This window comes from Ursus arctos, unplaced genomic scaffold (assembly GCF_023065955.2).
Source record: "Ursus arctos isolate Adak ecotype North America unplaced genomic scaffold, UrsArc2.0 scaffold_19, whole genome shotgun sequence".
Taxonomy (NCBI): domain Eukaryota; kingdom Metazoa; phylum Chordata; class Mammalia; order Carnivora; family Ursidae; genus Ursus; species Ursus arctos.
Window position 1 is genome coordinate 29,768,435 of NW_026622863.1, and position 20,343 is coordinate 29,788,777.

At 40.7% G+C, this 20,343-nt stretch overlaps 1 long non-coding RNA gene and 1 other non-coding gene across 10 annotated transcripts in view; both read right to left on the reverse strand.

Moving 5' to 3' along the window:
- Nucleotides 1-20,343, reverse strand: part of LOC113252511 (uncharacterized) — a 90,272-nt gene that overhangs the window by 47,330 nt on the left and 22,599 nt on the right. For 3 of the 9 annotated variants that reach the window (XR_008960121.1, XR_008960119.1, XR_008960116.1), the window contains exon 2: nucleotides 2,038-2,187. The exons of 3 other annotated variants lie outside the window; for them this stretch is intronic. This is a non-coding gene — a long non-coding RNA (uncharacterized LOC113252511). Of the gene's footprint in view, nucleotides 1-2,037; nucleotides 2,210-20,343 lie in introns of all 9 variants that reach the window. 3 more of the 9 variants (XR_008960115.1, XR_008960114.1, XR_008960118.1) reach the window with 1 other exon arrangement.
- LOC113252579 (U6 spliceosomal RNA) lies at nucleotides 7,341-7,442 on the reverse strand. Its single transcript, XR_003314930.1, has one exon. It is a non-coding gene; the product is annotated as a U6 spliceosomal RNA (small nuclear RNA).

Sequence of the window (20,343 nt, forward strand, 5' to 3'; positions counted from 1 at the left end):
GAGGAGCCTGATGTGGGGCTTGACCCCATAACGCCGGGATCACGCCCTGAGCCGAAGGCAGACGCTTAACTGCTGCGCCACCCAGGCGCCCCTCTACTTGCAGTTCTAAATACTTATTAAACTTAGAGGAAAAACAGATGGCATTTTGAATTGGTTTTGGACACGCTGGCATTTACCTGGGGCGGATTACCTAGGGATGAGATATTCACTGTGCACGAGAGAGAAGTCAATCAGTGTATTTCCCACTCGTATAGCATGACGATAACTCCCATGAGAAAATTTTTCTTTATAATGTCATAAAGGTAAAGCACTACGTCTCTTTCTATGCGCAAAGTAGGGATAGTTCCACTCATCGGAAGTAATCAGCTCTCTTGAGAGAAAAATTCCCAAAGATGAAAGCCTATATTAAAACTTTCGACATTAAAAACTGTCCTATTTCTACGAAGGTTATCACACATTAGCACAGTGTCACACAAACCGCCTAATGGAAATCTGACTTTCCTGATGGAAGTCTTTTATGGTTCACTTGGGTTAGTTTTCTCTCTTGCTTTTGAGGGAATTTAAAAGGCATTTACAATTAGCCACAGAGAGAAGCTAGAAGGACATCTACAACTTTAATTTAGTGCTACGATGGGAAATGTTTAACATCCAGCTCTCATGGCAGGGACGGGTGTCTCTGATTTGTAATACTGGCCAGTATCTGTGGCATAAATATTCCCACAAGGGTCAGTTTATTCCCCATGCTGTACCTTTTATTCCTGTGACTTAAACAAAGAGATCTTGCCATGTGCAACAACACGGATGGACCTAGAGGGTATCCTGCTAAGTGAAATAAATCAGATAGAGAAAGACACATATTGTATGATTTCACTTAAATGTAGAATCTAAAACACAAAACAGATGAGCAAACAAACCAGAGAAAGACTCATAAATACAGACAACTGGTGGTTGCCAGAGGGGCAGGGGGTGGGGGCATGGATAAAACAGGTGAAGGGCACTAAGTAGTAGAGTTTCCAGTCATAAAATAAGTAAGTCACAAAAATGGAAAGTACCGCGTAGGGAATATAGTCAGTAATATTGTGACAACATGTTGTATGGTGACTACACTTACAGTGAGCACTGAGTAACATACAGAATTGTCGAATCCTTCTGTTGTACACCTGAAACTAATATAACATTGTATGTCAACTCTACTTCACAATAACAAAGAAAAAAGGAACGGTGTTGAACAACGCTCTCACAAAATTGCTCACAATTTGACAACCGATGTGCAAGCGACTAGAGCCAGCTCCATCCAGCACACCACCGGCCGGGAGTGGCAGAGGGAGGGAGTCCTTCTAGGGACTGCTGACACACACTTTGCAGTTAGGGAGGGACGTTTCAATCCTGGTTTTGCTGCTTATTTGTCTTGTCACTACGGACAAGTTCTGTACACTCAATGAGCTCCAGTTTTGTGATCTGTAAGGTGGAGCTATTGACACGACTAACATTATAAAGTTGATATAATAATTAAATGAGCTGATGCACGTAAAAACAGAACGTCTGACAGACAGTAATTTCTCAAACAGTATTTCCCGCCCATACATGTAAGGCTTCATTATTCATGAGCATTACAGCTATTACATTTTTTACTGTTTTCACCGGAGGTATGACTATAATTTTACTTCTGTTAATTATAGACTGCTCTTAAGAATAAATTATCACTGACTTGAACGTGAAAGACATATCAATTCCAGGTTGCCAAAGCTCAGAGAGCATCGTGTCCTCATCCTGAACTGTCATTCTGCAATGAAAGCAAACTCTAACATACTGTTTTTAAAAATATGATGGTTTATGACAGCCTCAGGGTGGGCCTGTTTTTCACTTTTACCTTGTCATTTTATTTTTATCTCAATATAACGTTTCTCCTATACACCACAACTTCGCATTTCTGTCCTTTCCAATTTGGGTTTATTTTATATCCTCCCTAATTACACGTGGTTCTATTATAACGCGTCAACAAATAAACTTCATTCACAATATCCATTTTAGGGGCACCTGGGTAGCGCAGTCGTTAAAGCGTCTGCCTTCGGCTCAGGGCGTGATCCCGGCGTTCGGGATCGAGTCCCACATCGGGCTCCTCCGTTGGGAGCCTGGTTCTTCCTCTCTCACTCCCCTGCTGTGTTCCTGCTCTCGCTGGCTGTCTCTCTGTCACATAAATAAATAAAATCTTTAAAAAAAAACAAACAAAAAAAAAATATCCAGTTTAGTCCTCACAATCATCCTCCTTAATTAAACATACTTTGCTATGAGTATTGAAGTTCATAGAAACACAGTCATTTGCCCCACATCATACAAGTCATTGTGACAGATTTGGAATCTAAACCCAGGTCAGCTCACTACCCAGCTAGTCGTGCGTCAGGCAGCCTAACTGAGAGGACTGTGGAGGAACCACTAACTTGGGAAGCATGGGTTGGAGCACAGGAGATGTTGAACCGACAGTCTCCTGAAGGATCACTTGAATTCCGTTGTATTAAGGAGAACCACAACTGTAAGAGTAATTATTTGGACTGGAGAATGTGCGTGGTCATAGAGAGTTAAGGGATGGCTCTAATTTTTCATGAGATGAGCAGATGAGAACATATAAGAAAGTCATGGCCCTACTGAAATGACCTCTGGAGAAAAGTTTCCTTTTTAGACATCTTTTTTCCCCTCAGGATATATGCAGAGACTAGATGTTGGGGGAATCCGACAGAGTCTTTAGGGGGGAGCCGCTATAGGGAAGACATGCTGGGTGAGGTCAGGACATGGTGCAGGTTTAATTAATAAAATTTGACAAAAATCACTCAGTGTTTTCCAGTAATGGGCCAGTTCTGACTTTCGAGTTCCGATCAGTTATTCTCGCCCAGTTTAGACAAACTTTATTGCCCCTCCCACCGGCACTGGAGAATGTTGATAAAAACTCCATTAGCCTGCGTGAGATGATATTTAATTTGCACTTGCAAATCTTCTTTAAAGCCTAAATTGTTATATAGTTGCCATGTGCTGCTCAGGAGAGTAATTTAGGTGTGCATGCAGAGTTTTAATAAAAATAAACCAGAACACATACTTCTTTAAGTTTCTCCTTACAAATGCATTTTAAAAATTCCAACTGCTATGTTCAGTGGTGCATGGAAAACGATGTGTGCATTTCATTATATGGATGTACCTTAAAATTCAAAGAACCTTTAAAGATAAGATGGATCCAAACAGGAAAAAATCAGAACCAAATAGAACTCCATACCATTTTATGGTCAATGCTGCAATGTATTAATGGTTCTGTTTTAATATTTAGCATTAACAAATTTTGGTATAGATTCTTGTTCTGTATTGAGAGATGCATCAGGTTAACTTTACCATTCAATGAATGACACTGATCAGTGTAATAGCACCATGCTGGAAAGCAAAAAGAATGAATCCCATTAGAAAAATGAACAAAAAACCCCCAACCCTGATCATTCCTAGAAACCATAAAATTTAATAACGTTACCTTATTGTAAGTGAAACAAAAAATGGCATGTAACATCTTGTACAGGGTAGGGATGGGCAGGCGGTGGTGGGTGTGTGATGTCTAGCACGGTAGTTTGCCTCTATTTTCCTTTAACATAGTGACAATAGTAATATTTATCTGATAGGATTAAGCAAAAGATTTAATGAGATAATACATATAAAGCACTTCTAACAGTGCCAGACACAAATTATATTTAATATCATATTATTAAACTGTCTTCGGGGCACCTGGGTGGCTCAGTAGGTTAAGGGTCTGCCTTTGGAGATTCTGAAGTCCCGGGATCAAGCCCCCCATCTGTCTCCCCACTCAACGGGGAGTCGTCTTCTCCCTCTGCTCCTCCCCTCTGCTCATGCTTGCTCTCTCTCACTCTTTCTCTCAAATAAATAAAATCTTAAAAAAAATAAACTGTCTTAGTAAGTACTCGCTTTTAGGGGTATTTTCTAAGACACATTCTAGCTATTTAGTGCAAATATTGATTCGAGTATATTAAAGTGTGCATGGTGCTTTCCTTTTCTCCTCACTTGATTATGAAACTTTGATTACATTTATTCACAGGATGGGGTGCCTGGGTGGCACAGTCAGTTAAGTAATGAACTGCTGTTTTTGGCTCAGGTTGTGATCTCACAGATGTGAGATCTATCGCTCTTCGGGCTCTGTGCTCAGCATGGAGTCTCCTTCAGGTTCTCCCTCCCCCCCTGCTCTTGTCCTTCCCCTGCTTCCTTGAGCAAGCTCTCTCTATCTCAAATAAATAAAGTCTTTAAAAAAGCATATTCACACAACACGGCTAATTTTTCAACTATTATTAGTTATATCACAGAAGAGGTGCGAAGGAGCCCCATAAGTAGATACGGAAGAAATGATCTCTATTAATCATTATATACACTACAGTAGTCCCTCTCATACTTTGAGGCCATCATGTAGCCCATGGTCTATGTGGACACTGTTTTATAGACACAGTGGCTTACAATGAATCTCCTACATCTCCTTGATCATGTGATTAGAAAGAACCAGACCAAAAAAAAAAAAAAAAAAAAGACCCAGACAACCTCAGAGATGCCATGGCAGCAATGAGTAAAAATCATTTTCTTGATGATATAGAAGAAAAATCATGTCTGATGTCTAATGTAACTGGAACATAAGAGATGACAAATTGTGTGAATTTTTGTATCACGCTAATGAGAAAACATATATTTACAATGAAAAACCAAGACATTATCTTTCTAACTTATTTCCTCCAATGAGAGAGAGAAACATCAACTTTCAGCCTTTTCACATAATCTAGTTCACGGTTGACACAAAATCTGATTATCAGGGATAGTGCTCAAGCCAGCGAAGTCCAGCTGCCTAGGAACCTGCACGATGCAGAGCCTTGGCGTGTTCTCTCTTTCTGGGAGCCCCCTTTACCTGCAGAGACCCCAAGGCACGCTCACCAGCTCCGCTGAGCAGCTCTGTTCGCAGTAGCAAAGAGTGCTCATTTCTCCAGGAGACCCGCTATTCGCTGCTGTTTCTCTGACTATTCAAAAAACTCTGTGAAACTACAGAAAAATAAATATAAAAGAGGCTGGAAAACGTCCTCCGGTTAGGTCACGTTTACAATAAAGGAAGCAGCTGCCAAAGAAAGGGTGACAGACCAGACCCAGCAGCAATGAAGAGACTCGAGATTGCGTGATGACCGGAGTTCATCAGAGGGTCCTGAGGACACTGTCCGCTTTCTGAGTGGACCCAGCCCTACACCTTGACCATTCTACAAGTTGTAATTCCCATCCCAGCTCCTTTGGCTCCCGCGTCACTGAAGTGGCACAGGACTTATAATTATGGTCCCTTTCTCCTACCCAAACTCCTAATCTCTCCATTCTGAAGCGGTCCCGTTATTCACCTTTTCTGCTCCGTCCCCAGCCTCCTGCGGGCTGTTAGATTAAATCACACATCTGAGCAGACTGGTGTCGTCATGCTTTCTAGGAACACGGTGGCAGCTGGCCTTCAACGCCGCTCAGCAATATTGTTAGGCCCACGGGGCAGCGGTCTGTGCTGTTCATCACAGCAACCCCTTTAATTCTTTACTAACCTCCTCCCAGAACCCGCTGCCAGCCACCTTCCTCTGCTGATAATTCCTCTTCCTTCAAAGAGAAAATTGAGGCTTTTAACCTATATTCAAAACGTTTGCTTTTCTACTGACTCCCACACAGCCCTAAATACCCTCTGGTATCTCCCATTAAACATACAGATACAGTCCTTTCCTCATCAAATGTCCCTCTTGAGCTGCTCCTTTATCTTTCTCCATCCTTTCATAGCCAAGCGGTTTGGAAATAGGGCTTCGATTCACGAACACATTCAGCTTCCCATTTAAAATTTTAATCTACAGCAAACTGACTTCTACCCCCATCAACTTCACTGAAAATGGTCTGGCTAAGTTCTTCAATTACCTTCTAAATGCCAAAGCCAAGGAAGCCTCCCCAACCCTCCTGTTATTTAAAGTCTCTATAGTGCTTGTATTTATTCTTAGAAATGTAAGTTGCAAGTGTATTTCTACTACAAAGACTGTACTTTTCCATTGTAGAATCTTTCAACTATATAAAAAGAAGGGGAGGAAATCTGCAACATATCCTCACCACCCGTGATAAAGCAGTGTTTCACACTCTCATGTATTTCTTTTTAAGATTTGTTTTATGCACACATTGACATGCTGTAACAAGCGAACACTATGCTTTTTTAACATAATGCCATAAACATTTCCCCCATGTTATTAAGTAATCTTCAGAAATGATATTTTAAGGCTGCATAATTTTCCATCATACGGAAAAATATTCTTGACTTAATTCTTGCACAGCATGTAAACAAGATATATTCCTATAGTATTGAGTGTCCTTGAAAAACTTGATGTGCAAAATCCTCCACCCCATGGTTGTACAGTAATTTAAATAATCTCTCTTTCTGCTAGACTTTCAGGCTATCAAATGTTTGCTATCATAAATGACACTACAATGAATACTAAGGTACCCAAGATCATCTTGAATCTTCTATGTAGGTATTTGCTTAGCTCTTTCCAAATTAGAATATAAATTTTCCCACTTAAGATGTTTGTTCTTTTTGCAATTACCACACAGAATTTCTTCCTACATCTCGAAAAGAACATATTATTGGAGTTTGTACCTGGCTGGTAAGAAGGCAGGGACACCATTAATGGCAAGGGACACAGCTAAATATTGGGTTCTTTTATTAAGGGATAAGAGGGCCAGTGTGACTCCTGGAAGTCTTATCCAGGAGATATCTTTTTATTTGTCTAGACTTTCCTTGGTTACAAAGTTATTTTATTGTATCAAACACAGCTGACACATTTGAGTTACTGTACTTAACTGACATATAAGTGAGGATCATTGGTAACAATACTTTAGATAACTTAGCTTAGATTGAGGGGAAAACACAAAATAAATAATAAAGTCTTTGCTGGCTTAAGTTATTGCAGACAAAAGTAGTTTTTTGATTTAATCTTTTAAAGACTCACCAAAGTCTGGAAATGACTTGTTGTGTTATTTGCGACTTACGCTAATTAAGTCTGCCTTTTCTACTAAGCACGAAGGTGCTATGGAGAAGACGGATTGTCAAGGATAAACAGAGACAGCAGATCGCTGAGTTTCAGTCTCGCTCTGAATCTTCCCCCAGTAATTAGCAGTCTCTAAGCTGAAACTGAACACCAGAAGAAAAGAGAGCCTCTGCTGGCATCTGTGGAAAATAAGATGGGAATGAGAAAGATGGCAGGAAGAGAGTCTTCCCATTTGAACGTAAGTAAAAATTTATATGTGATTTAGCTCCTGAAATTAATTTACATGAATGTATGCATCCTCCTTGTGCAGGGACCATGCCCGTCTTCTCTGTATCATTCCAGTTTTAGTGTGTGTGTTGCCAAAGCCAGCAAGCTCCTGAAAGTATTCTGATTAAACTGTGAAAAAGCTATGGAAAAGAACAACTTTTAATTTTCTACTTGTGTTTATAAGGCGCTCGTCTAGGAAGATAGTCTTTGATTAACTGAAAGATTGGTTTATTGACCCTCCCAACTCCTAACTGTATTTTCAAATTCAGTGATGGCTGCAAGACCAGTTTTGATCAGCAAGGGCCTACATTTCTGGAAATCTCTTCCAACCCAAATAATATAATTTAGTGGATTTTCTGACTGCAAGCTCCTGAAAAAGTAAATGGTGTGATACTGAAAGAGTTGGTTAAGATACACAGAGGTAAAAAAGACGGTGTGTAATAAAGTGTGTTAGGAGTCAGCTCATGACGTAGATATCAAAAGGAAATGCTAGGAACCGATATTCACTAAGATGGAGGGTAGAAAATGATTAGGATTTTTAGTTATTTAGGAGTTTTATGAAGATGATTTCTTCAGAGAAATCTGTGCCATTCGTCCCACCCCCCAACACCCAAGAGGAGAGGGTACGTGAGTGTTGTAAGCTCGTGTGTGTGTGTGTGTGTGTGTGTGTGTGTGTGTGTGTGTAGGGGGGAGGGAGGAATATCTACCTCCTTTATCTTGAGGGGAGAAGGCCAGGTTCCAATGGAGCCTCAAGGAAAGCTTGCTTCATGCTTCCTGGAAGGGGTAAAAATGGTAAAATGGATTCTGACTCTTGCCATCGAAACTTCGAGGTCTCCAGAACAAACACTGTTTTAATAATAAAAAAAAAAGTTATAAAGAGAACAGGACAACCACCATAAAGGCGGCCACCCAGGACTTGCCCTGGACTTTTGCTGAGCAGGGACACAGGGCAGGTGATGTTTTTCATGAAGCAGATGTGATCTGTGAGACACTAAGATTCAGCCTGGACCTATTTTGACACCTGAACAAGTAAACCACCCAGGAAGAAGACAGAACTGCAACAGAGAGTCTGTGTCATTTGAAGGTTCTGAAAATTAGGGGTTGAGAGAGGAGAGACAATAGTCTCACAGAAAACATCACCCAGACTGCAAGTCGGTGCAACCAGCAGGCTGACGGGTCAGAGAGCTCTGAAGAAGTTATGAAAACACCCATGCGAGAGAGAGCATGTGCTTTAAAGATCTTCCAGGTGTAGAGAGAGGGAAGCCAAAGTACAACAGGACCAGGTAAAGAGGAACTTCCCTATCCCCCGTCTCTCCTCCCTCAATTCCATCAGGTAGGGCGGCATTAGATATCGTGGCTTGTGCGTGTGCCTGGGAGGGGTGTGTGTGAGGGTGTGCGTCACAGAGAGAAGATGCTGCTCACCCTCTCCCGGGTCGCAGACCTCCACTTCTGTCAGCCCACCTGGAGGAAGGAGGCAGTGACGGTGGAAGTGTTGATGAATAGTTTTGGTTAGACACTTGCAATCACTAAATGGAGGCAATTTGTTATACGTTAAGGGAGCCACGGGAAGTTTTATTTTCTAAGAGTGAGAAGACAAGACTGGGGTCGAGATTCAACTATGCCTGAGTTTCTGAATGCCTCAGCTGCAAAAGCAACTTTTAAAACCCTGGGAATGATCTGAGATAATCATATGTTGTCATAACATTTATAAAAGACATTCTAATCACAATTATTGAAGACTGGTTTCTCCATCCAGTTCAATTTCTCCTCTCACTCTTATCCTCCTATCAAGGGACTCTGAAGAGGCTATAGATATTTTGAGGTATTCTTCACTTTCAGATGAATATTGATATTTTTCAACATTATTAATCACTGAAAATTCAAAAAGGACCACCAGGGTAAACCAAAGAGAAAGATAAATTTCACTCAACACTATTACATGAAAAACAGGGTTTTTTTTTTTCCTTCAAAATCATGTTCCTAGTAATATTTATAGACCATCAAAGAGAATATACAAAAGATAAAAGAGATATTTCTCAGATATTTTGTGAAAAATGTTCTTGAAATGTCACACTATTAGAAGATTCTGAATAGCCTATTTCATGACCAGTTTCAAATATTTTGTTTATAAATAAACTCTTTTCAAAAAGATAGGAATAATTTCCATCAGTTGGGTTCTAAGATCAGAGGCATGTGATGAGAACACGCAAAAGTCCTGAAAATTCCACAGACTACAAAAAGGCTAAGTTTTTCTTGGTTTGCACATAAATAAATATACATGTAAAAACTGGGCCAATATTTTGAAGTAAAGATGAGAAGGAACATTCAGAATTACTTTGAGATGCTAAAAGATTAACTGTAGTCATTCAATTTTCAGAGATAGAGATTTCCCCATTAGAGGTCATAGTGACAAAGGCATTCTTGAAAGAATAGAAATGTCATGAAAATCATGGAATTAATTGCAGGATCTGACTCATTTTTATGCTAGCTCTTGAGGAAAAAATTGAAATGAGAAAAGATCAGTTGGATTTACTTAACAAAAGCATTTTTAAAATAATTATTTTAAAAAAAAGAAAACCTGTACAAATTGAGGTATGGCTACTTAAAAATATGGAAGATAAATCCTACTCAATGCTTGTAGATTCTTTGTGAAACGTGACAAATACTGAACAGCTGGGGATTATCGTATGCTGCTGTTAAGGGAAACGCTATGAAAAAATTTTTTTTTGCCTTTTTCACAAACAAAACCATCTGTCACTTTTCAGCAAAGTGACCCCTATGGACAGTTGTAACCTCTGGTTGGACAACACAACACTGTTGGAAAAGTGAAGAAAAAGGGCTGCAGTCATGTTTTTAATAGCCTCATTCTAGGACCCTCAGTGACATCAGCAGGAAGAGCAGGGTAAGAACATTCAAAAATTCTCCATAAAAGAATGAGAATATTGGCATGATTGACAAAAACCAAGATTTTCAAAATTCTGGAAATCTACCAAAGGGATTAATAGTGGGACATTTATTTGATAAAAAGTAGTTGAATATCAGTAAGAACAGTCAACTTTGTCCCATTGTAACTTCCCGTCTCCATCCCAGAAAAGGGGGGGTGGAATGGCTGATACCACTGGGGGTGGAGAGGCCCCTTCTGCTGGCATGGGAGAACTCATTAGAATTCAGAGGCTCAATGTCCCCAGAGGCTCAATTCGTGTTGTAACTCAGTTAATTGCAGGATGGGGTCTGTGTTTGATTTTCAGCAATTTCGGCCCTGTGTGTACAGCGTCTCCTTCGGGGCACACATAGAAGCTCTCGGGTCATTTATGTGGTGAGAAATCAAATCTCTGAGTTCATCCGTTTCTTTCACCACTTTGTCTAGCCACATTAGGAGCAATTAACCAGGGTCATTTGTACTCCTCTGTTTTCCAGAAATGTTTGAAAGTATTACATATAGAGTTACTTAATGCCTTGATTAGGAGTATCCAATGCATGTCTTTTGCATATCGCTATAAACGGTTCACACCATGGACTACCAGTGCTCTCTTTATTGCTGGAAATAATCATTAGCCTCTTTAAATCTAATCAGATTAGAGAGCCAATTCCAGAAGGCCCAGAACCAATTCAGAAAACTCATCCCCGGGGCGCCTGGGTGGCACAGCGGTTAAAGCGTCTGCCTTCGGCTCAGGGCGTGATCCCGGCGTTGTGGGATCGAGCCCCACATCAGGCTCCTCTGCTATGAGCCTGCCTCTTCCTCTCCCACTCCCCCTGCTTGTGTTCCCTCTCTCGCTGGCTGTCTCTATCTCTGTCGAATAAATAAATAAAAAATCTTTAAAAAAAAAAAAAAAGAAAACTCATCCTCAAATTTTCCTTCCTCTAAAACCACTTTTGGTACTAAAATCTGTATTATTCATTGTTCTCCAGAGAAATCAAACCAAGAGGATATAGATATATAGAACAATATTTATTATAAGATATCTGCACATGTGATTATGAAGATTGAGAAGTCCCATAATCTGCCATCTGCAAGCTAAAAACCCAAGAAAGCCAATGGTGTATGGTTCAACCCAGAGGTGTGAAGACCAGTGGATCCAATGGTCCCAGTCCAAGTCTGCAGATCTGGAAACCAGGAGCACTGATGTCCAAGGGCAAGAGAAGAGGGATATTCCAGCTCAAGTACTGAGAGCAAATCTGTCTTCCCTCCTTTTCATTCTACTTGGGCCCTCAATGGGCTGGGTGGTACCCATCCACATTGGTGAAGGCAATCTTTTTTATTCTGTCTACAGTTCCAAATGCTGATCTCTTCCAGAAACACATGCACAGACAGACCCAGAAATAATGTTTTACCAGCTATCTGGGAATCATCTAGCCTGGTCAAACTGACAGATAAAATTAACCACCACAATGCCTGCACCTTGTTGTGATATTGTTCCTGTGAATAATGATTACAAATGAAAGATTTCCTTCCTGAAAGGAAGGTATATTGTCCTGAGGAGACAGACAGGAGGAAGCTCATTAAGCAGGACGCTAGCTTCCTCCATGTAAGTTCCCAGGTACTACTGGGATGGTGGTTCATGAGGTCACCATGCAGACAGCACCTTCTGGAAATCCACAGTGGTCAGTGAGCTGCAGAGGGGAAAGGCTAGGAGGACACCAAGCCTGTTGCACGACAGGGCTTTTGTAGGACTGGAGGGTGAGAGCAGGGGCCTCCCAAGGCACATAAGGAGAAAAGTTAGCCCTGGCTCTCAGACTTTGCTTTCCACGGGCCATAATTAACCTTTGCTGGAATTAGGGATGTGAAGCCCCCACCCTCAACCCTAAGAAAAGCAGGACATCAGGCCTGTGTACTTCTCCTCACCTCCTGCTATGACCTTGCTATGCGTCCCTACGTTTGCCATGGAATTTCCAGGACTTGTAAGTAATAAACCTTTTAGACACATTTTTCCAAGTTTCCTGGTGGTTATTGCTGAGGGCATCTTGAAATCATAATAAGAATCACAAGGGCCAGTCTAGCCACATCACTGGTTATCAACAGGTTGAGACTGACATAAAACACGACCTCGCAGCATGAAGCATCATTTGTGAACAAGGCACAGTGTGCAAACATGCAGCATTTGGTCCCCCTTATCATGACTGTGACAGTGTATGGAGCACAATAGAGCAGACAGTGCTCTACAACTGGGATAATAATATTTTAAGGGCAAACAGAGCAATGTGAAAAAGGTGTGCTTCTAGATTATAGATATATCTGTCCTATGTTATTATTTCTCCATTTATTATTAATTTGTACCTTACATAATTATGAGTATAAACTTGCTTAGGAATAAAAATATGTTTCCCAAAAAATCTTTCTACTCCTGCTGCTCATTTCCTGCTTGCAAACACAACGCTTTGTACGTGAGAGAATAGTCATTTTTCACAGCAATGAAGGTGGGAAACATTACCTTCCCACAAATGAGGAAATAAAGGGTAATCACAGAATATGGTAGTGGTGGCTTCCTGGATCAGGCTCCAAATATTGCTGTTTGGGTTCACGAGGAGTTATTACGCCTCATACCATTTTCTGCATCTTTCTGCTGGCAAGGGCACTAACCATCACTTGACTTCCTGCGTTTCTTATATAAACCTTTCTGGGGCTTACAAAGTAACATTCCATCATCACCCACATCTAGCAAACTGAAAAGGCTGGCTTACATCGAATATGATGTTCAAGGTTATACAAAATATAAATGACCTGTTTGGGGATAAAATCCCCTCCCCCACCCCCTGCCCCCATCTCATTCTTCCAGGTGTTGTAGACACAGATCGCTGCTGACCACAGAAAGGGAGGAAATAGAATTACTGCTCATCAACAAGAGGAAATGAACCACTAATGTACATCAGAATACAGATGATTCTTGAAAACATCATGCTGAACAGAAAGGGCCTGACACACAGGAAGTATAATGCAGTTTCTGTGATATTCTAGGAAAGGCACAACTGATCTATGGTGACAGAGAGCAAAGCAGTTTTTGCCTACTTCTGGGGGGGGGGGTGAGGGGGTGACTGCAAATGGGCCAGGTGAACTTTGGGGGATGATAAAAAATTCTTAGAAGGGGTGATAGTTGCATGGGTGTCTGCATTTGTCAAAACTCACTGAACTGTACATTTAAAACGAATACGTTTTATTGGCATGTAAGTATACCTCTATAACATGGATTTTTTAAAAATCACATCTTGGAGTTGGGCTCAAAGCACAGCATTGCTTCTCATCCATAGAATTTAACTGCGTGAGAATAAAATCTTGGGAAAAAAAGACAGGAAGCAAATGAGCAGGCCACTTGAACGGATGCCCTCGTCCGCCTTCTGAGAGGAAATTAATCAGAATCAATTTAACATGTCAGATAAATGGCACACATATCATCGAAGTGCAAACAAAAAAAATCATCCCAGAAGTTTCAACTTGATAGTAATACTTGAAATTATGTTTATTTTTGGTTTTTAGGCTGTGAGTTGGTATTTTTCCCTCTGATAGTTTGCACTTGTGCATAGGGACCATCAGATTATCACATGAATAAGACATCACAAGGAAAAAATGATAGATTTCTCTTAGAGACTTATTACATCACAGACCTTGCAGAAGTATTTGAAAGTTTCTTTCAAGAAGCAAATTACAAGCAAATCCACCCATAAGCTGTCATCCTAACATATTTGCTAAGAGGAAAATATTTTTTTCCCAGTGGTTTTTTTATTTTTTAAATTATTTTAATTTAAATTCAATTAACTAACATATAATGTATTATTAGTTTCAGAGGTACAGTTCAGTGATTCACCAGTCTTATATAATACCTAGTGCTCATTACACCACGTAAAAGGAAAACACTCTTGACATATCTTTTAAAAGTCAGTGAAGACTACTGGGTATTTATCCCAAAGATACAGATGTAGTAAAAAGAAGGGGCACATGCACTCCAATGTTCATAGAAGCAATGTCCACAATAGCCAAACTGTGCAAAGAGCCGAGATGCCCTTCAACAGATGACTGGATAAAGAAGATGTGGCCCATACATACAATGGAATATTACTCAGCCATCAGAAAGGATGATTACCCACCATTTGCATCAACATGGATGGAACCGGAGGGCATTATGCTGCTAAGTGAAATAAGTCAAGCAGAGAAAGACAATTATCATATGGTTTCACTTATTTGTGGAACATAAGGAACAGCAGGGAGGACATTAAGAGAATGAGGGGAAAAATGAAGGGGGGGGAATCGGAGGGGGAGACGAACCATGAAAGACTATGGACTCTGGGAAACAAACTGAGGGTTTCAGAGGGGAGGAGGGTAGGGGGATGGACTAGCCCGGTGATGGGTACTAAGGGGGGCACGTATTGCATGGAGCACTGGGTGTTATACGCAAGTAATGAATCATGGAACACTACATCGAAAACTAATGATGTACCGTATGGTGACTAACATAACATAATAAAGAAAAAAAAGTCTGTGAAGAATCAGTCATAGTCCTTTTCAATCCATTCTGTGGTTTTAACTCCCTTTTGTACTATGCAGTTGAGGTCTCATTTTTTCCAGTCACTCCTAAAATAATAAAATCCTTCATAAGTCAAATGATAATCAGTCTAATTTTAGCAATTAAAATGTCTAGTCCTAGGTAAGAGCAAGCCTTGAAACTCTGCCCAAGGTTGGAGCTCCCCCCCCCACTCAGTTCCAGTCAACTACAGGCTGAACACCTATGACAGAGAATGGAGACCATGGTCAGTCCCTTGTTTGTTTCCCCACCCCATGCCTGTCCTCCTCTCCTCTACCATTACCTTGCCAGGCTACTGATGGCTCTTCTGGTTTTTGAGTAGAGGAAGGGACTGGATAGGGTGACACAAGATGTCTCAGTTGACTAACACTGTCAAAGATTAAATCAGTGGCTGGTTGGTACTGGCCCTCTCCTTTGGGGCAGAGGGTCTCTCTGATAGGATTCTCTAGTATTAATACTTCTTCCTTGGCCCCTCTATAAAAGATGCCTCTTAACACTTGCCTCCTATGGCACACTAGTAACAGCTGGGAGAGTGAGTCATCCCTAGGTAAGAGATTTTAAGTATTTTCCCGGAAAATTAAAAGTGGACAGAAATTTCAGTGGAAGAAAGAGTAAAGAATGCCACAACCATGAAGAAGACTAGAGTAGAAGACAGAATCAGCCTGCCCTGCCAGGTAGAGTTCCAGAAACATCCAGAAGTGGAGCTAGCAGGTAGGTGGGGCAGACAGTAAGAAGAGGCAGAGCTGAAACAACAGAGAAAACCTAAACGTTATTAAAAAGGTAATCCTCCGGGTCCCACCGCCACTTCTCCAACTTCATGCACTGAAAAGTGAGACGGTCTGGCCAAGCACTACCAAAGTTTCACGCCAGCGCTCACACACACTGTCTGGAGCGAGCTGGGGCACTAGGGTGGGTATTCCCCCCTGGCGTGCGCCTTCCCACTCGGGCGGTGGACACCTCAGCCTGGAGATGGCTCTCCACTGGCTCAACCTAAAACGAAGCTCCGGAAAACACAAACACACAGAGCTTTCTGTTACATTTTCTACTTCGTTAAACATGGAAAGCCAACAAGGGACCACCATACTTTTGAAGAAAACCAACAACGTAAGTCAAAGAGGAAGAATGAAGTAAATAATGTTGACTTTTTTAGCACTTAGTGAGTTGTAAGTGACTGAAACCCCATCTCAGACTGGCTTACTCAACAAACAAATAAGCATACAAACAAATATGGGTATTAGTTCGCGAGAGCTGCCAAATCAAAGTGCCGCAGGTTGGGTGGCTTAACGAACAGCAATTTGTTGTTTTTCAGGGTTCTGGAGGCTAGAAGTCTATGAGTGAGGTGGTTTCTTCTGAGGCCTCTCTCCTTGGCTTGAAGACCTAGAGGATGGTCTTTTCCCTATGTCCTCACTTGTTCTTCTCTCTGTGTGTGTCTGTGTCCCAACCTCCTCTTCTCATATGGACACCAGTCACATTGGGTGAGGGTCCACCCTCACAACCTCAGTTTAACTTAATTATCTCTTTAAAGACCCTATCCGCAAATACGATCATGTTCTGAAATACCAGGGGTCAGGACTTGAACACAGAAATTTTGCAGGGACACAGTTCAAGCCTGTAACATACATTTGCTCCATTAACTGCAAATGCTAGGTCAGCCTTAGCATTGGGCGCAGTCACGTTCAGGATCCCCATGCCTGGCCTCAGGGGCAGCTTCTCCTACTTTCCGTGGATTGTATTAGATCTTAAATTTACAAGTGGCACACAGGTCATTTTAAAAGTAATGCAGCTTTATTAAAATAAAATAAACTGATATGTAGATCAAACAATTCCAAAATTAAAATTCTATTTTTAATAATCCACATCCCTCGGCCATCACTTTTTGGCCAAATAATTTCATCATTCCTTTCATCTGTACTCATTATTCCTTGTACTGCACACACAATAGTTCTCATTCATTAATCTGGCTGCCATTGCAGACTACAGATACAGTCACGATCAAATGGTCCCTTTGTGCAGTATGGCCTTTCTGTGGCCATAAGGGTGTGGAGTGGGGAGTACTGAGGGGAAGGACAGGGAGGGAAGCACAAGGGTGATGATACCTATGAGGACCTTCTCAGAGCTCCTGACCTCGGGAGAGACCTACATTTACGCCCCACCTTTGGCTGCAAATCACATTTGGTTTTATTTCTTGGTTTGTTTCATACCACCCTATAAAAGAAACCTGTGCTTGCAAATTTAGAACACATTTTTACACCCAACCAAAAATGTGTGTTATCAATTACAGTGATTGGTACTGACCCAGGAGATGGATATATTTAAGAAACCATGGTATCGCTCACAAGCGGCATCTGAGGACACATTTTAATATGTTTCTTCAACATCTTGCTGCCTAAATTTGCTGTCTCTCTTTAATGGCTTCCATAATGACTGGCTTAGGCCATCTATACTCAAGTGGATTCCAAAGTGTTTCAGGGAACTAGGCAATCAAAATTGACCAATTTAAAAGATGTGAAGGGGCACTATTGATTTTTTTAAATGCTATTTTTAAGGATTTTCTGACAGTTTTAGTGGTGGCTGGAAGAATGTCAAATTTACCCTTTAGTAGAAAAATTGATTATATGCAAGAGGGCAGAGCAATGTTGTTTTCTTAATCCCCAAACCTACCCGAACAGTGTTTTCTTCTCCATTCTTCTTTTACTGAAAGGAGTTCATTTGGAAGGGGAACAAAAAATGAATATACATCACTACATTCTTCTCTGTATTTCCCTTACTTTAAGTGGCAAAAAAGAGAACGTAAAATTCATACTGTTCGAAATCAAGTAGTTTCTGTAAGAATTAGCAGACTGTGTTAAGTAACTAAGTACAAGGTTTGATATTTGTGATGGAGGGCTCTTGAAACAACACTGTTTTACTTTTGATTCTAGGCTCCTGTTAATTAGATCAAATATATGCCAAATACTGGAATATTGATATGAGGAAGAAAAAATAAAAATTCTTATTTTGTAAATAAAATACTTTTATGAAAAATAAGAAATTCATATGCTCATCTAATTTCATCATAAAGTCTACTAATAGTATTGGTAAGATCAAAATTACATAGTCTGTCTGCTACTTGTCAGAACTGTGCATAGAAGAGCTATATCACAGATACTAAAAAGACAAAGAAATTGTCATTTTCCTTTTAACAGAAATCACACCTTTATGTAGTTCAGTGGCTACTGTGGTTTCTGTGCATCTAAAAAGACATAATAGCTATTTCTAAATATTATTTAATTGGTGTTAATATGTTGTATTATGTCTGCAAGCATAACGTGGGAGACTGGGCATTATGTGACCCTTATACTTCTTGTATACTCTTTATGGGTTATTCCAAACTGGCAACGTACTCTGTAGTTTTTTGGGACTGTATTTCCAGGTGCAAAGTCTTCAGACTAAAAATATCTTTTCATATTCCAAGCAGTGTGAGTGGGAGAACCAGCAACAGTCAATGAGCCCAGCACATTTCAAGCCTTTTTTTTCCCCCCAATTAAATGCAAGAACAGCCTTGCTTGCAAAGTTCAGAATTTCTGGGAAGAAATATGGAACATCGTCCGCTCTAAAAAGAAATTCTGGTTGATTATGTGGTTCATGTAAAAATAATGGAATCTTGAATCTTTTTATGATTTCCTTAGATTTGAAGGTCAGAAATATTTCTGCTACCTGTGACTTACACTGTTCGTTACTAGAAATATAAGGAGCCATTCCAGTTAGCCCATATATTTGTTTGATGATCATATGCTGAATACATACCCTCAAGAGATGATTAATTTAAATTTAGAAACACTAGTGGTTTTTTAAACATAAACTTGCTATATTAGAAAACTAGGAGCTGTGTAGAAGACTGCAGAGACGATACAGACACTTCATTTGCCCCATTACTCGTAATGTCTTACAGAACCGTGGCACGTTTGTCACAACTAAGAAACTCATGTAGGAACATCACTGTTCACTAAAGTTCTGACTTGATTTGGATTCCATGAGTTTTTCCATTAGTGCCCATATTCTGTTCCAAGATTCAATACAGGATATATACCACATTGGATTGGTTGTCACGTCTCCCCAGTTCCGTGCGATTTACAACAGCTTCTCAGTCTTTCTCATTCTCTCTCTCAATGACCTTCATGGCCTTATGGAGTATTTCTGGGCATCCTGTAGAATGTCCTGCAGTCAGGGACAGTCTGATGTCTTCTCGTGATTCGACTGGGGTCACAGGCTTTGGGGAAGGCTACTACAGAGGGGAGGTGCCCTTCCTTTATCACCTGATATCAGGGGGCAGGTTTATGTCGGTATGACATGAATGACGTTGGACTTCATCACCTGGCTAAGGCAGGGTTTCCCAGGTTTCTCCACGCTAAAGTTATTCTTTTTACCCTTCCGTACTCTATTCTTTGGAAGCAAATCACAGAGTCCAACCCACATTACGTGGGCTTAGAAGTGAGGAGGACAAGTTCCATCCTCCAGAAGGGGGATTATCTACCTATGTTACTTGGATATTTCGGTACAGAAGTTTCGGGGCGCCTGGGTGGCACAGCGGTTAAGCGTCTGCCTTCGGCTCAGGGCGTGATCCCGGCATTCTGGGATCGAGCCCCACATCAGGCTCCTCCGCTGTGAGCCTGCTTCTTCCTCTCCCACTCCCCCTGCTGTGTTCCCTCTCTCGCTGGCTGTCTCTGTCTCTGTCAAATAAATAAATAAAATCTTAAAAAAAAAAAAAAAAGAAGTTTCTTCTTGTGCATTTATTTATTCAATTATTTATGTATATTAATATGACATGTGTATATTTATTTTATACTTTGGGCTATAATCCAATACAATGTTATTTATTTTGTTGCTAAAATTATTTCAGTTTTGGCCTTTGGAAAGTCTTATTTTTCTTTTAAGGATTTATTTATTTATTTTAGAGAGATAAAGAGTGCAAACAGGAGAAGGGGAGAGGGAGAGAGAGAATCTCAAGCAGACTCCCTGCTGGGCACAGAGCCCAATATGGGGCTCGACCCCAGGACCATGAGATCATGACTTGAGCCAAAACCAAGAGTTAGCCGCTTAAATGAATGAGTCACCCAGGTGCCCCTGGAAAGTCTTTTAGGTTGGCTCCTGTATCCCATCGACACAATTCCAGCCTTTTGTTTTTTCAACACTTCCTTAGTTTCAGGGACTACATGACCCCCTGACTCATCTTGCACTTCCTGGGACCCATCACTAGAATGCACAGTGACTTCCTCCCAAAAGTAGAAGATCGAAAGGGAGTGGGGGAGTGGAGTAACTTTAAGTGATGATATCTGCCAAACATTTTCTCTTAGCCAGTGATCAACATCAAAACCAACAATGATAAGTCATATTTACACCACGTACCCTTGATCTGATGTGATGAAAATGGCATCCTACGTCTGTGTTCTTCCTCCCCAAAACACATAACCCTTGTCTAATCATAAGAAAAACATCAGCTACAAAGGAATTAACCA